This window comes from Nannospalax galili, unplaced genomic scaffold (assembly GCF_000622305.1).
Source record: "Nannospalax galili isolate Female #2095 unplaced genomic scaffold, S.galili_v1.0 scaffold311, whole genome shotgun sequence".
Taxonomy (NCBI): Eukaryota; Metazoa; Chordata; class Mammalia; order Rodentia; family Spalacidae; genus Nannospalax; species Nannospalax galili.
The window spans coordinates 1,002,659-1,018,884 of NW_008330298.1; the positions used below are offsets into that span (position 1 = coordinate 1,002,659).

Below are 16,226 nucleotides of genomic sequence, written 5' to 3' on the forward strand. Positions count from 1 at the left end.
CTTTGAATCCCTCTGACCCAATTAGTATAGATCTCAAGGTATGTCTGTTAAACATCCAAGAAGGTTAGTTCCACCATTCTGGCATTTTTATTTTTTATTGAGTTTTTGTGCATTTCATATAATACATCTTAATCAAATTTAGACCCCCTGCCTGGACCCCACCCTCCATAGTATAGTACCAGACCCACCAGATTTCAGGTATTCTATCAGATGTGTTAAGTCCTATTAAGTCAAGCATTTGTAACAAGTCGTCCCTCAGTGGAAGTTCATCTACTGGAGTCTAGTCATCATATCTAGAGTCACTTCCTTAAAAAAGATCTACCCTTTCTCGCTTACCCCACAGTAATCATTTGACAATAGTTCCTTGGCTGGGGTTGGCCTGCTGCCCATTTCTCCAGTCCAGTGCTAGGTTTTTGTCTGATTGAGTCAGCATGGATCTTGTGTATGCTTTCACCATTTATGCTATTTCTATAAAAAGGAGCCAAGGGTGCTCAGAGGCAGGATTTATTCTGAGGATAAGGCAATCAGAATACAAAATGACCATGCTGTATCATACAGTGCTGAAAATTGAGAAAATTCTGTAAAAAAAAAAAAAGTGTACTGATTTTATGATCTAGTGGAAAGAGTTGCTAATAGCCAAAACAGGAAAAATGGGTTACAAAATAATAAAGTTTTACATACTACCCTAATTATAAAGTAACCATGACTCTTTACTAATACAAATAAATGATTGAATATAAAAAAGAAGCAAGAATCTCCCAAGGAAAAAAATCCCAAATACTTAATGCAGATTAAGTGTATTCAATATCCTAATCTTTACACAGAGTATGGCCAGAAGAAAAAATAGTGAATTTACAAAGTAGAATATTCATCAAGTGAACAAGGTTATCATCATTAGTAACTCATATAAACAGTCTATATATTTGATATGAGTTGGAAATGATATACATAGAGCACTCTTGTATGAAATTCACAACAAATGAAATATTTAAATTAAAAACTAAAAAAGTGGTACTTTATCTTTGTGGACTTTCTCCTCCAAACTGCAAATCTAGTCATAAGAGAAACAGAACAAAAATATCTACTGGAAACATTAAAATAGAATGATATAAGACAGAGTGAAGTTGAGGAAGGATCACATAAAATAGGCAACAGTTTGAGATGGGAACAGAATGGGTGATGGTTATATGTTTAACAAAAAGGGACCCGTTAGCACAAGGAAGGTAAAGGGAACAAACATATCAGAAGGGAAGGAATGAATGTTCTGGCGATGAAAAAATGATAATCATACCTATAGTGTTGTCAGAAAAAGTACTATATGCAACTGAATAAGTAAATGATCAGATCTAATTGGACACTGAGCATTATGGATCATTGTTTGGACTTATCTTTAGTGCAGATGTACTCATTTGAGGATACTAAGTGTTTGAGGAATATGACATAGTAAACCCTTTTCTCTTGTAAAGTTTTTAATTGATAGAATACACACAAAATACACAAAAGTTAATAAATCTCATATGTGAAGATTAAAGAGCCAATTCATGGATTACTCGCCAAGTGTTTGCAAACATTCCATTCACATCAGTATCATAATTTGGGAAGTTATCTCCTCTCTCTTGGCATATTAGAAAAAATGTCATCTTAAAACATGAACAGGAGTCATACTTATTCTTTAACCCCTGATTCTTATCTTTGCCTGTACCCAGACTTCCTTTTGGCATGCTCAAAAGACTAAGTGATAGAGTCAATTATAAAAGAGTTTCCTCTTAGTGATTTTTCTCTACTGACATTTTAATCACTAGTTTATAATAGATTGCTTAATGCAAACAAAAGCAGAGAATTCTTAGAGGGACAAATATTTTCTCTTTGAACATGTTGGTTCCCCTTTTTTGGCAGTGGTAAATAATACCATTCTAAATATCATACTAAAACATTTATTCAGATAGCCAAAATTATCTTGCATGGAATTCCTAAGTCATATGGTAACCATGTATACAATTTTGATGAATTTTAATCATTTTCTAGATGGCAGTAATTTTTATACTTTCATTAGAAACATGCTAGGTTATAGCCATTTCTATTTTATTTATAATGGCATTATTTACAACTGCCAATATTAAGGTAGTAAGCATGAAGTGCTATATTATTTTGGGTTGGATTTGCCTTTAATAAGTAATGATACTTGAGTTACTGAATAATGTCCCATCATTGCAACTTTAATAATATTCTTCAATATTTCGTATATGCCAAATATGTTAGAAAGTAATTCTCTTAATTTTATAGCCTGTTTTGTACCCAATCAATTACCCCGATTTCTTTAGGCAGCTACGGCATTCTTCAATTCCTTCAGACTGCTTTGAACACAAATTCCTACGGAAAATGTTGTTCATACTAGACGGCCACTAATTTTTTTTTTTTTTGTCTTTTTGAGACAGAGTGTCCCTATAGCCCCAGCTGTCCTGGAACTCACTATGTAGACCAGGCTGTCCTTGAACTCAGAGATCTGCCTGCCTCTGCCTCCCAAGTGCTGGGATTAAAGGCGAGTGCCACCATGCCTGGCAATGGCCACTAATTTTTTAATATTACTTTGCTTAAGTTCTCCTGAAACACAAGATCATGAGAATCATCTTTCAGAAAGAATACCTCGACCAATAAGTTGTACAAAAGCACTCACAGTAGAACAGAATTGTATGTGTAAGTTTTCACTGAAGTCCAAGAAACTCAAATATTGATCATGTTTCATAAAACATCCTAAGATGTAGTCATACTTTTTTCTTTACAAGCATGAAAAAAATCTCCCAAGACATGCAAAAACCCTTGCCTACACTGGTATAAATAATGAATGTCCTATTCATTCATTAATATTAAATATGTTTTCAAGTTTCCAGGCTCTCATATGTATAATAATCCTCAGTAATATAGAAAAGAAGTTCTTGCTTGAAAGCAGTTTGTTGTTTTGGCAAGCATAATTTAAAATGCAAAGTTTAGATTCCAGATGGCATAACATGAAGACTGTAATTAAGAATATATAATTTTGAGGCTGGAGAGATGGCTCAGTGGTTAAGAGCACTGACTGCTCATGCAGAGGACCCAGGTTGGATTCCCAACACCCACAGGGCAGCTATGGAACGTACTTAACTCCAGTTCCAGGGCCATCCAACGTGCTCTTCTGACCTCCATGGCATTGCACAACACAGGTGCACTCACATTCGTGCAGATAATGTGCTCATATACATAAAATTAAAAAGAAAATTAAAGAAAGAATATATAACTTTTTGAGACACTACAGCCCAGGCTTGTAATTCTAGGCCTGGGGAGGATGGAGGCAGGAAAATCAGAAGTTCAAGGCTAGCCTCAGTAACCTAGTAAGTTTGAGACCAGCCTGGGCTACATGAGACCCTGTCTCCAAAAATCAGGTGGGGTCAAATGAATTGGCTCAGTGGTTAAGAGCACTGGCTACTCTTCCAGAGGACCTGGGTTCAGTTCCCAGCACCGTCATGATGACTAAAAATCATTCGTAAACCTAGATCCAGGAGATCCAAACCCCTCTTCTGCCTCCCGGGGCATTGCTTACTGGAGTATAAATATACATGCCGACAAAACAGTAGTACATACAAAATACTTAAAAATAAATAAAAATATTTATTTTTTTATTTTTCATATTTTGTTTATTATCTTTACTTCTATGAGTGTATTAGCCACTCATGTGGGTTGTAAGTGCAACCATGTCAGGCAGTACAACTGGAGGTCAGAAAAAGGCATTGGATCCCCTGGAACTGGAGTTGCTGACAATTGTTACAATTAGCCACTATTTGGCTACTGGGAACTGAACCCTGGTCCTCTGCAAGAGCAACCAGTACTCTTAAATGCTGAGCAACCTCTCCAGCCCCCCATAATATATATAATTGAGCTTTTAAAATTATATCTAATATATCATTGAGCTTTTTAAATTTCATACAACAGTTCTTAATCAAATTTAGATCCCCTTCCCCATCTGTGCCTCTCCCATACCCCCACTGAACCTCATGTATTCTTCCATATAAGTCCTATTCATTCAAGTATTTGTACCCAAGTGTCCTTCAGTACAAATGCATGCACTGGAGTCTAGTCAGCCCATCTAGTGATCATATGTAAGTCATACTCACCCTTGCCCAGCAACAATCAGCCTCAGATAGTCTAGTCTTGGACCACCATCTATTTCTCACCACCTCTTTGGGCCCTTGTTTAATTGAGTTGACATGGGTCTTGTGCTTGATGGCACACTGCCCCAAGTACACATGTGCAAGCTTCCAATGGCCTGGAAGCCTGTGCTTTCCTGTGTTCATGAGCCAGCCCTGTCTCTTACAATCTTTCTGCCCTTTCTTTCACAATGTTCCCTGAGCCATGTGTAGATGAGGTTCCATATAGGAGTTGTATCCTACACTCTACAGTCACTTATTCTTCAAAACTTGTCCAGTTGTGGTCTTCTGTGTGCATCATACTCTGTTCTATAAGAAAGCTTTACTGGTAAGAGTTGACGAATGCATTAGTTTTCCCTCTACCCCTTATTCTGCAATGTTCCATGAGCCTTAGTAGTAGAGGTTCAACTGTAGATGTATCACCTAGTACTGGGCATCTCTCAGACATATGTTCTCTGTGTCTGACCAGATGTGCAATTCTGCAGTGGCCTCCATCTGTTGCAAAAAAACTTCTTGGATGAGTGCTGTATGGTGTGCTTCACTGTAAATATAAGGACTGATATTGAGCATATAGTAAGAAGTTTTATTTGTCTTCGGATATGAAAGAAATAGGGTTTCTTCTAGCATCTATGTCCTCTCCTGCCATGTGTATCTGTCTGAGATTACAGTGCCGCGCCACCCATGAGCTTCCTCCCATTGAAAGGGCTTTGAGTTCAATTGATAGCTGTTGATTTCCCTCCAGATAGGAGTATCACTACTGCACCAATATAGGTACTTTGCAATGCTGGGCGTTATGGTTATTAGACTTTAGGGTTGGATTGGACCATTGATTTTTTTCTTTCCCTTGGCAGTTTGCATATTATCATCTAGCGTTATGATAGCCAAACATCAGTTCAAAGGCTTCCAGGTCAGTTCCTGCTCCATTGTTTCAAGTCCTGTACCCGAAGTATGACCTGGCCTCAACAGCAGCAATATTATCTGTATTATCTACTAGCTCTGGGAGATAGCCAAGAGGTTTGGCAATATCCTGTGTTATTTTGGGAATCTCCTGGACCACCTTCACGAACCACTCAAAGGGAGGTCTCTTCTGTCTGGCACTGTGTTCCTTGCCAAGCAGCTCCCAGGTATACATACGCGTTAATGTTCAGACACCGTATGTGCATTTCTCATAGGATTAAGACATCATCACTTTTTCCTCTAGGTTTCCAACCCTCCCCCCCAAGATTCATTCATCCCTACCTTTTTGTCTCCCATCCAAAATCCCTCCTCCCTAGTCACAGTACCCCCAGTATTTCCAACCTCCCCCCAGTACCACCAGACTCCCACCATACTCCCTCTCCTGACTTCCCTCACTCCCCCCACACACACCATGGCTCCTTGCATTTCCCTTTCTCTTCTCCTCCCTGCCAAATACTCCCCCTCCCCCCTCCCCATAACATCTGTTCCTTACTATCAGTCTTTCAGGTTCTTGATTTTCCTTCACCTTCATGTATCTTTCCCTTTTCCTGGCTCCTGGTGTTACATAAAATTTTAGATGCCCATCATCTTCTTATATGTTTTCAAATTTAATAGAGTATATGTTTTTGAAGTATTCTCTTATAATGTTCTGTATCTTTTGGGTGTCTGTTGTGATGTGTATTAGGGTTCTCTTGATTTTGTTGATTTGGATTTGCTCTTTCTTTCTTTTGGTTAACTGGGCTAAGGGTTTGTATATTTTGTTTAGCTTTTCAAAGAACAGGCTCTTAGATTCATTGACTCTTGGTATTGTTTTCTTTGTTTCTATTTCATTAATTTCTGCTCTGATTTTTGTTATTCAGTCCACAAGGCTGGATGTCTCAGTAGTCCCAATCTGGTGCTGAAGGTCTGATGAATTCCCAAAGATCAGCTAGTCTTCAGTCTAGAGAAGCAAGACAGACTCACTAGCAACAGAGAAGGCAAGCAGCAAAAAGCAAGTGCTCTCCTCTACCATTATATTATATTTAACTTATGCCATTGAGAAGAAGCAGCATCTCCAACTGTAACAAGGTCCTTCCTCAAGGGTACCTGGCCTTCCCTTCATTCAAGGAGTTCTGGGTCTTTAAACTGTCTCAAGTCTGGAAATTGGTTGACTGAGCAGGATTCTCTGTTGCTATGATCCAATACTGGACTTCCTGTAATTTGTCCTAGAGTTTTTGTGCTTATACAGATCAAATAAAAAGTTAGTAGGCTTCTTATGTATTTGGTCTCTGGGAGCACCATGATTGATTAGCCAGTACCACAGGTCCATTCGGGTCATGCCGTTATAAGTATTGTTTTGCTTTTGCAGCCCATTACGATAAGTACTCTCACCTTGTCTTGGGCAATTCGATACTGTCCCTACTCTGAGCTCTTGTTACACCTATTATACCTATTATATTTACACTTAATTTATGCAATTGAGCAAAAGCATCTCCAACTGTAAGATCTGGCATAAGGAAAAGAGTAAAAACAAAGCTCTTCAAACGTTCTGGTGTCTCTCTCAGTACTTTCCATCTTATAAAATCAGTAAAAGGCATGTCCTCTGGGCCCTCCCATTGTGGAGGATTTGGTTTTGCACTGTGAATCCACTTGAGCATGCCAATTTGCCTGAGCATTACAATCCCTTCATCAACACCAAGCCAAGTGATATCAGGTATCTCCAGCTCTCTGTCAGTAGGCCATCTTTTGGTATAAACCTCAGCCAATCACTCAAACTTTTAACACCTTTTTTAACTGCATGAGCTTCCATATTAAAACTAGAATCTCCAGTCAGGGGTCCATATCAATAAACTCAGCCTGATCCAATTTTATATTCCTTCCACCATTATCCCATACCTTTAAAATCCATTCCCAGTCATATTCATTAGATTTCTGCTTGAATGAATTAGCAAATTCATTAAGTTCTTTAGTGGTGCAGTGCATCTCTTCATGGACCACACTTTCTATCTCTCCTCTAGGGGACTGCTTAGCCTTGAGTCTGATAATTGGTCTGGAGGGAAGGATAACTGGGTGCTGAGGGACATCAACTTTGTCTTGATGAATGGGATTAGTTTCCTCAGACAAGGGTGGGGAGGGTGGGTCTGCAGGGTATGGGAATACATTCTCTGCTGAGGGCAGGGAGATTAATTCATCGGGTGAAGTAAATTCCTCAGAGTCTGAGGATTCAAAATCCTCAGCCTTATCAGCATTCTCACACACATCTCCATCCCATGTGTCAGGATTCCAATCTTTCCCCACCAGTGCCCTCACCTTTACTGCTGACACTCTTTGAGGATGGGAATTAAATTTGTGTTGTAGGTCAGCCAAAAGTGTAATAAGGGCTCCAGCTTGATTTTCTGCAGCTTTAGCTCTCTGGCTGCTAGAGAGAAGATTCTCTTCCAGGGCACACTTGGAAACCTTTAAACTGTTTATTCTAATCTGGAGCTGGTTAATTTTATCATTAAGCTCATTGTTTATCTTCATCACTTTATCCAGAGATGCTAGGAGTAACCAGCCAGCATCATTATTTTTCTTATTTTTCCACAAATTATCAAATGTTTGATGTATATAGTCCTAAATTCCTTGCTCCTCACAAGAGGTGAGTTAAAAGACTCAAATGCATTTATCTTCATAATTGCTTCAAAGAGTCTACACCATGGATTTTCAGTGCTTTCCATGCTACCTGAAGACTCTGAATTGGAGAGCCTACTCTAGATACCAAAAAGCCCATTAAAGAAATTCATCCTTTCAATTCTGTTTCTCTAGAACCACTTCTGGGACCACAATCTGTATTAGTCAAGGTTCTCTAAAGAAACAGAACTGGTAAAATGAATATATATATATATATATATTTGTATTAAATATATATTCAATAGGGATTTATCAGATTAGCACACAGGATAGAATGCAAGTAGTCCAACAACGGCTGCACCACACAGTAGAGGCTGAGAACCCAGTAGTCGCTCAGTCCGCAAGGTTGGATGTCTCAGTAGTCCCAATCTGGAGCTGAAGGTCTGATGGATTCCAAAAGATCGGCCAGCCTTCAGTCTAGAGCAACAAGATGAACTCACCAGTGACAGAGAAGGCAAGAGGCAAAAAAGCAAGTGCTCTCCTCTGCCATGGCCTTTTATAGGGGCTGCCATCAGAAGGTAACACCCACATTTAAGGTGTGTCTTCCAGCTTCAGATCATCCAATCAAGAAGATCTCTCTCATTTCAGTTAATCACAGCTCCAGTCAAGTTGACACTCACAATTAGCCATCACATGATGTTTCCCCTTTCATCTCTTATTTTGTTGGTTTGGATATGCTCTTTCTTTCTTTTGATTAACTGGGCTAAGAGTCTGTCTATCTTGTTTAGCTTTTCAAAGAACCAGCTCTTAAGTTCATTGATTCTTTGTATTGTTTTCTTTGTTTCTATTTAACTAATTTCTGCTCTGATTTCTGTTATTTCTTCTAGTATGCTGGATTTGGGCTTCATTTATACTTGACTTTCCAGAGTCTTGTGTTTCAATGTTAAGTTATTTATTTGTGCTCTTTCTGATTTTTTAATTAGGCACTTAGAGCTATATACTTCCCTCTTAGGAATGCTTTTAAAGTGTCCCACAGGTTTCATTGTGTTGTATTGTTCTTTTCATTGAATTCCAGTAATACATTTATTTCTTTCTTAATTTCTCCTTTGACACCACTCATCATTCAGGATAGTGTTACTTAATCTCCATGACTTTGTGTAGTGACTGGGACTTCTTTTAGTGTTGATTTTAAGCTTTATTGTATTGTTCTCTGATAGAATGCATGGAAATATTTCATTTATTTGTATTTTTTGAGGTTTGTTTTATGCCTCCATATGTGGTCAGGTTTTGAAAAATGTCCATGGGGTGCTGAAAAGAAAATGTATTCTTTGGTTCTTGGGCAGAATATTCAGAAGATGTCTGTTAGGTCCATTTGATGTATGGTATCAGTTAACTCAGATGTCTCTCAGTTTATACTTTGTCCAATGGAGACAATGTGGTATTGAAGCTCCCTACTATTACTGAGTTGGGATTGATCCGTGTTTTAAAGTCCTGTAGTGTTGCTTTTATGAATTTGGGTACACCAGAGATTGGTGCATATATGTTCAGAATTATAATGTCTTCTTGGTTAATTGTTCCTTTGAATGAAGTGCTCTCCTTTATCTCTTCTCATTAGCTTTAGTTTGAAGTCTATTTTTTCAGATATTAGAATTGCAACCCTTGCTTGCTTCTGGGTGCCACTTGCTTGAATGATTCTGTTTTCCATCCTTTTACCTTAAGGTAGTGCCTATCCTTGAAAGTGAGATGGGTTTCTTGCAGACAACAAAAAGATGTGATTTTGTTTCTTAATCCATTCAACTATCTTGTGGCTTTTGACTGGGGAATTCAACCCACTGATGTTTAAAGTTATTATTGAAAGATATGTATTGGTTGCCATCATTTTGATTACTATTCCTTGTATAATTTTATGTTTCCACAATTATATCTTCATTTAGTTTCTTTCCGTTTCCCTTGGGGTTTAGTTGGTCCTTTCTCCATTCTTTGTATTGCTTAAAGTGTTCTTCAAAGGGCTGGTTTTGTAGACACGTATTCTTTCAGGCTATTTGTGTCATGGAAGATTTTCCTTCCCCCTTCGACTATAATAGATATTTTTGCCAGGTAAAGTGTTCTGGGTTGGTATCTATGGCCTTTTTAGATCTGGAAATACCTTGGTTCAGGCTCTTTTGGCTTTCATAGTTTGCACTGATATGTCAGTTGTAATTCTGATGGGTTTTCCTTTGTATGTGATTTGTTGTTTTCCTTTTGAAGCTTTCAGTATTCTCTCTTTATTCTGCACATTTGATGTTTTTTTTAATGATGTGCCATGGGGAATTTCTTTTCTGGCCCTGTCTATTTGGTATTCTATGTACTCCTTGTATTTGTACAGGGATATCTTTTCTTATTTTGGGGAAGTTCACTTCTACAGTCCTGTTTAAGATCTGGTTAATACCGTTAATCTGAAATTCCTCTCCTTTCTCTATGCCTATGATACTTAGATTTGTTCTTTTCATGGTTTCCCATATCTCCTGTATATTCCATTCCTGTGTTTTTTTAATTGTTCATAGTCTTTGCTTGAGTGCTCCAATTCTTAAACCTTGTTCTCCAGTGTTAATATTCTGTTTTCCATTTCATTCATTCTAGCAGTGAGGCTTTCTCTTGTTTCACATTGGCTTATAGATTTTTTTCACTTTGTTCTTCATTTCAGCCTGAGTTTTCTTCAATGTTTCTATCTCTTTTGTGAATTCAGTGGGTTTATCCCTATCTTCTTTTAGTTCTTAGAGATGTTTTTTGTGTGCCCTTTAAATTTGTTGATTTCCTTGATCATGTTTATGATTGTTCTTTTAAATTCTGTGTCTGGGTTATCCCTAGGGGGTTCTCTTTGTAGAACTCTTCTACAGGACTGGTGGAGTTTGGTGGGGACATGTTTTGGTTTTCCTTGCTATTATTTTTCCATTGCAACTTTGGCATGTGGATTTCTTTTGTTGTTTGTGATTCTGGTATGAAAATCAAGCCTTTTGTTGAGTTGAAGGTTGCTTCTGTTTGTATTATTTGTGTGGCTTGGTTGTTTTCTTATTTGCTATATAAAGTTGCTTGGTCTAGGTTTCAGGTTCTCTCAGATTTTATTTGGATGGAACTGGTGGCTTCAGTTCAGCTACTTAGGAGCTCCCACAGAGGTCCACATCAGGTTCTAGTCAGGCACAATCAGGCTTCCTTGTAATGTCTGGACATCTAGTAGCAGGTACTCAGAGCACAGTTTGGGAAAGTTGCTAAGGGGAGCCTGGATTTTGGCACTCTCAGGCGGTCTGCTGAGTTCTCAGCCCATACACCAGGCAGAGGACAGATCAGCCACCCTCAGGGTGTCTGCTGAGATCTTAGTCCCTACACTAGTCAGAGATCAGATCAGGCACTCTCAGGCCATCCACTAAGGTCTCTGCTTTGCAGTAGTGTAGGTCTAACCCTGGGGCCATGGGAGGGGCCTTACATAATCCCAGTTAGGAGGTTGGGTATGGCATAATTTGGGGAAGCTTTGGGGAAGCTCACCACTATATGGATGCCAGATCCAGGTACACTCAGGAAGTCTGCTGAGGTCTCAGCCCCTATACCTGGTGGAGGCCGGATCAAGCATTCTCAGGCTGTCTGCTGAGTTCTCAGCTCCTAGATCAGGTGAAGGCCAGATAAGGAACTCTCAGGCAGTCTGATAATTTCTCAGTCCCTACACTAGGCAGAGGCCAGATCCAGTACTTCAAGCTGCAGTACAGATTTTTAAAGTACTTTTACAATGCTTTGTATTTTTTGGTGTCTCTTATGAGGTTTCCCCTTCATCTCTGATTTTGTTGAATTAGATTTGCTCTTTATTTCTTTTGGTTAACTGGGCTAAGTGTCTTTCTGTCTTGTTTAATCTTTCAAAGAACCAGTTCTTAGATTCATTGATATTTTTTGTATTGTTTTCTTTGTTTTGATTTCATTAATTTCTGCTCTGATTTTTGTTATTTTTTCCTTGTCTACTAGGTTTGGGGTTGATTTGTTCTTTCCTCTCCAGTGTTTTGAGTTGCAGTGTCAAGTCCTTTACATGTGTTCTTTCTGATTTTTTAATGTAGGCACTAAGAGCTATAAACTTCCCTCTTATGACTACTTTTAAGGTGTCTCAGAGGTTTTGTTGCATTGTGTTCTCATTTTCATTTTGTTCCAGAAATACTTTTATTTCTTTCTTAATTTCTTCTTTGACCCATTCATGATTCAGGAGTGTGTTATTTAATCTCTATGAGTTTGTGTGTTTACTAGAGTTTCTTTTGCTGTTGATTATAAGCTTTATTACACTGTGGTCTAATAGAAGACATGGAATTATTTTAATATTTTTGTATTTGTTGAGATTTGTTTTTTGCCCCAGAATGTGGTCAATTTTAGAATAACTCTCATGAGTTGCTGAGTACAAAGTGTATTCTTTGGTGCTTGGTTAGAATATTCTGTGTATGTATGGTAGGTCCATTTCATCTAATATGTCAGTGAACTCAAATGTCTCTCTGCTTATTCTTTGTCCAGTTGACCTGTCTATTGAACATAGTGTTGTATTAAAGTCACCTACTATTACTGAGTTGGGGTTAATCTCTGTTTTGTAGTCCGGAGTACTAATTTTATAAAATTGGTGCATATATGTTCATGTTTGTTATATCTTCTTGTTCAATTGCTCCTTTGATTAGAAGGAAGTATGCCTCTTTATCTCTCCTGATGAGTTTTAATTCGAAGTCTATTTTGTCAGATATTAGAATTTCAACACCTACTTGCTCCTTAAGGCCATTTGCTTGTTATATGTTTTTATCTATCCTTTCGCCTTAAAATTGTGTCTATCCTTAAAGGTGAAATTAATTTATTGAAGACAAAAAAAGATGGGTTTTCTTTCTTAATCAATTGCACAGCCTGTATCTTTTGATAGGGGGAGGGAGTTGAGGCTGTTCATATTTAGTGTTACTATTGAGAGGTGTGTATTAGATCCTGTCATTTTAATTTCTTTGTGTTTGTAATTCTATATTGTGTTTCCCTTGTTATAACTTTCTTTGTTTTCTTTCTGTAGCCTCAGTCCTTTGTATTGTTGGTCATTTTTATGTTTCCTGCATTTTCTGAGTATTCCATTCCTGTATTTTTTTTATTTTTGCATAGTCTTTGCTTAAGGAGTCCAGATCTTCAACTTTATCATCCAGTCTTGATGTTCGCTTTTCCATTTCATTCATTCTGCATGCAAGACTGTCTCCTGTTCTTTCTAATTTGGTTTTTTGAGCTTTTAAGGCTGTGTTCATTCCCACTTGGGTTTTTTTCACTATTTCTATCTCTTTAGTGAATTAACTTTTCAAGCTATGAATTGTTTTTGATATTTCATTAAGCTACATATTTGTATATCCTTGGGTTTCCATCATAGGTTTATGCCTTTTCTCTTTGAGTTAATTTCATTGTCTGTGTTTTCTTGATGTTGGTTGATCATGTTTTTTTATTGTTCTTTTAAATTATGTGTCCTGGTGTTCTACATGGTGGTTGTTATTGCTGTGCACTTCTGTAGGACTACTGGGTTTTGTTGGGGACATATTTTCCTGAATTTTCATATTGTTTGTGTTTTTGTGTTGCTGTTCGTGCCTATGGATATGCTTTGATGGTTATGTGTCCTAAGGAACTTCTACTCTGCTTTTGTTTAATTTTGGTTCTGTTAATATTGTTTATGTAGCTTAGTTCCTTCTTGTTCAGGTATGAAAGATAAACTGGTGGGTGTTTCAAGTTCTTGGAGGGTAGTAGCCTGGTCAGAATCCAGGATGATCATGTCTGTGCCTGATCTGGAGGCTAGGAACTTGGCAGTGGAGGGACTGCCTGGGGATGGACTTAGGGATCTATGGTAGGGTGCTAATTAGTCTGGTTTAGGAAGCTAGTTCTGGGATCTGAAGTGCAGGAATTGGAGCCTTCCTGTGACAGAGGCTGGCAGGGCACAGGGTGGGGGTGGATGAGAGGAATGGAATAGAGAAGCAGTGGACAGGATCTTACTTATCAGAGTCCTGGCTGAGTAGGTCTGTATGTCTGATCTGAAGGCTGGGTAGATCTGGAAGGCAAATTTCAAAGAAAAAAAAAGAAAGAAAGAAAGAAAAAAAAACAATAAACAAAAATAAATCAATCGAAGCTAACCTTGAGTACATAGTAAATTCTAGGCCAGCCAGTGTTATATACTGTGACTCTATCACAAAAAAGAAAAAGGGGGAGGGGAATACTGTTTTATTAGTCACAATTTGTACTAATATTTATCTTTACAGTGCTGGTAATTAAACTCATGGCTTCATGTATGCAAGGCATGCATTTTGTCAAGTGATATGCATATATCTATAGATAGATAAATAGATGATAGATAGATAAGTGATAGATAGATATCCCTGTTCTAGTATTTAAATAGAATTATGTACCAGAAAGAGAGAATTAATGGCATTATGAAGATGCTATTAATGTTCTGGTACTACATCTGTCAGGTATTACAGAATAAAGATGCTTCCAAATTCTCTGAATTTATGTCAAGCTAGCACTTTCTCATTTCTGAAAACGTCAAAACAATTGTTTGGCCACATGTTTTAATTCCATATTTGGCTTATGGTCTCTATTGTCAGGATCTTCAGCAGAAGCCCGTTAGTTTCTGCCTTATGGTTCAGAGCCAAGGGGAAAAAAATTGACTACTAGATAAGGGAAGTATAAGAGCAAAACTCACAGATCTGAAGGTGTGAGATTCAGAATCAAGTCAGAAGTAATGGCAGCCACACTGATTTGCCTTCTGGTATTAATATATAGGACACTAATTGCCTGCCTGAAGTATTATTTACAAAATATCATGGGAGTATTGGGTGATACTCAACTCAAAAGGAAATGACAAAACAAGTCAAATAAAGTTGAGTAAAGGCAAGTTCCATAATATCTTTTCTATTACATTTTTCATCTTATTTCAATGCCAGACCTTACATTTTATTTGCAGAGAGTGCACATTTGTAGACATTTAAGAACAATGAACTAGGCTTGATAGACGACTTAGCTAGTAAACGTTCAGACTCACAACCTAAACATTAAGAACAGTAAACTCGGTGCCTTTTCCTGTGTCTGCTGGTGCAGCACCCCTACTGCACCAACCGTGCTGACTGTGGCAGAGCGGCTCCCCGCTGTCATGCGGTCTGTGGCAGGGCCACTCCCTGCTGCAGCTTCAGCACCTCAGTCCAAAACAATGCCAAAGAAGCTGTGCTAAGGGAAAATGGAGGAATCAGACAGCCTCTTTTGCTCCTCCTGAAGAACAGCCCCTTAGTGAGCAGCCTCCAGGTGTGGCCACTGATCTTGACCAGAGCAAATGTGAAAGGCTACCTAGAACCTGAGCAGCTGCTATACTGCCTAAAGGGTTGTGACGTGGTGGTGATCCCAGCCTGAGTGCCAAGAAAACCAGGCATAACACAGGATGACTTTTTCAACACCAACACCATCATTGTTACCACCCTGATGGACGCTTGTGCCCAACACTGTCTAAGTCATGATTTGTATCATTGCCAAGCCAGTTAACTGCAGCATCTCAAATACAGCCAAAGTTTTCGTGAATTGTGGCATGTACAACCTCAACAAGATCTTAGTGACAAACCTGAACAACATAGGAATGAAGATATTAGTGCCAGAGCTGAATGGTTTGGATCCAACTGGAGTCAGCATGCCTGTCATTGGTGGCCATGCTGGGAAGCCAATCATCCCCTTGATCTCCCAGTGCATATCCAAGATGGACTTTCCCACGACCAGCTGACCATGCTCACTGGGCAGATCCAGGAGGCTGGCACTGAAGTTATGACTGCCAAGTTTGGAGAATGTTCTGCTACCCTGTCTATGGAGTTATCAGAAGCCTGCTTTGTGTATTAAAGTAGATCAGTTTCTCTTAGAATCAATTATATTAAATATCAAATATATTGAACTGTTTTTTAATGAATTACCACAAAAAAATACTCAACCCATGAATGAATTGAGTCAATTGCTTTAAAATATCAATGCTAGAAAAAAATATTTGGCAAGTTGTCTAGCACATTCTATGCTTAATACAAACCACAGTAGGGGCATGCATTACCCTCTACTATTCATTGGGTTCTGTTCCTAATACTGTTATTTTAAGTATAAAAGCAAATTTTCATTTCTACACTCAAACCACTTAAATGCCTGTCATCAGATTATTCTGCTCCAGTATCTGGAGCTTCATGATCCTGATACTTAACAGAACTTTGGCTTGAAATTCTACTCATGGTCTTTTTATTAGACACTGGAATTTTTAGAAACAGGGTGGGAAAAGGACTTCGAATCCCAGCACCCACATGACAAGTAACAACTGTCGGTAACTCTAGTCCCAGGGGATCCAACAGCCTCTTCTGACCTCTGCGAGCATTGTACAACATGGATGCACTCACCTACATGCAGGCAATACACACATAGACATAAAATAAAAATAATAAATAAAATATTTTTAAAAATAAGAGGAAATCTATACAAAAT

At 38.3% G+C, this 16,226-nt stretch overlaps 1 pseudogene; it reads left to right on the plus strand.

The window, feature by feature from the left end:
- The first annotated feature begins 5,052 nt into the window (after positions 1-5,052).
- On the plus strand, positions 5,053-15,605 carry LOC103743011 (annotated as a pseudogene).
- The last annotated feature ends 621 nt before the right edge of the window (positions 15,606-16,226 follow it).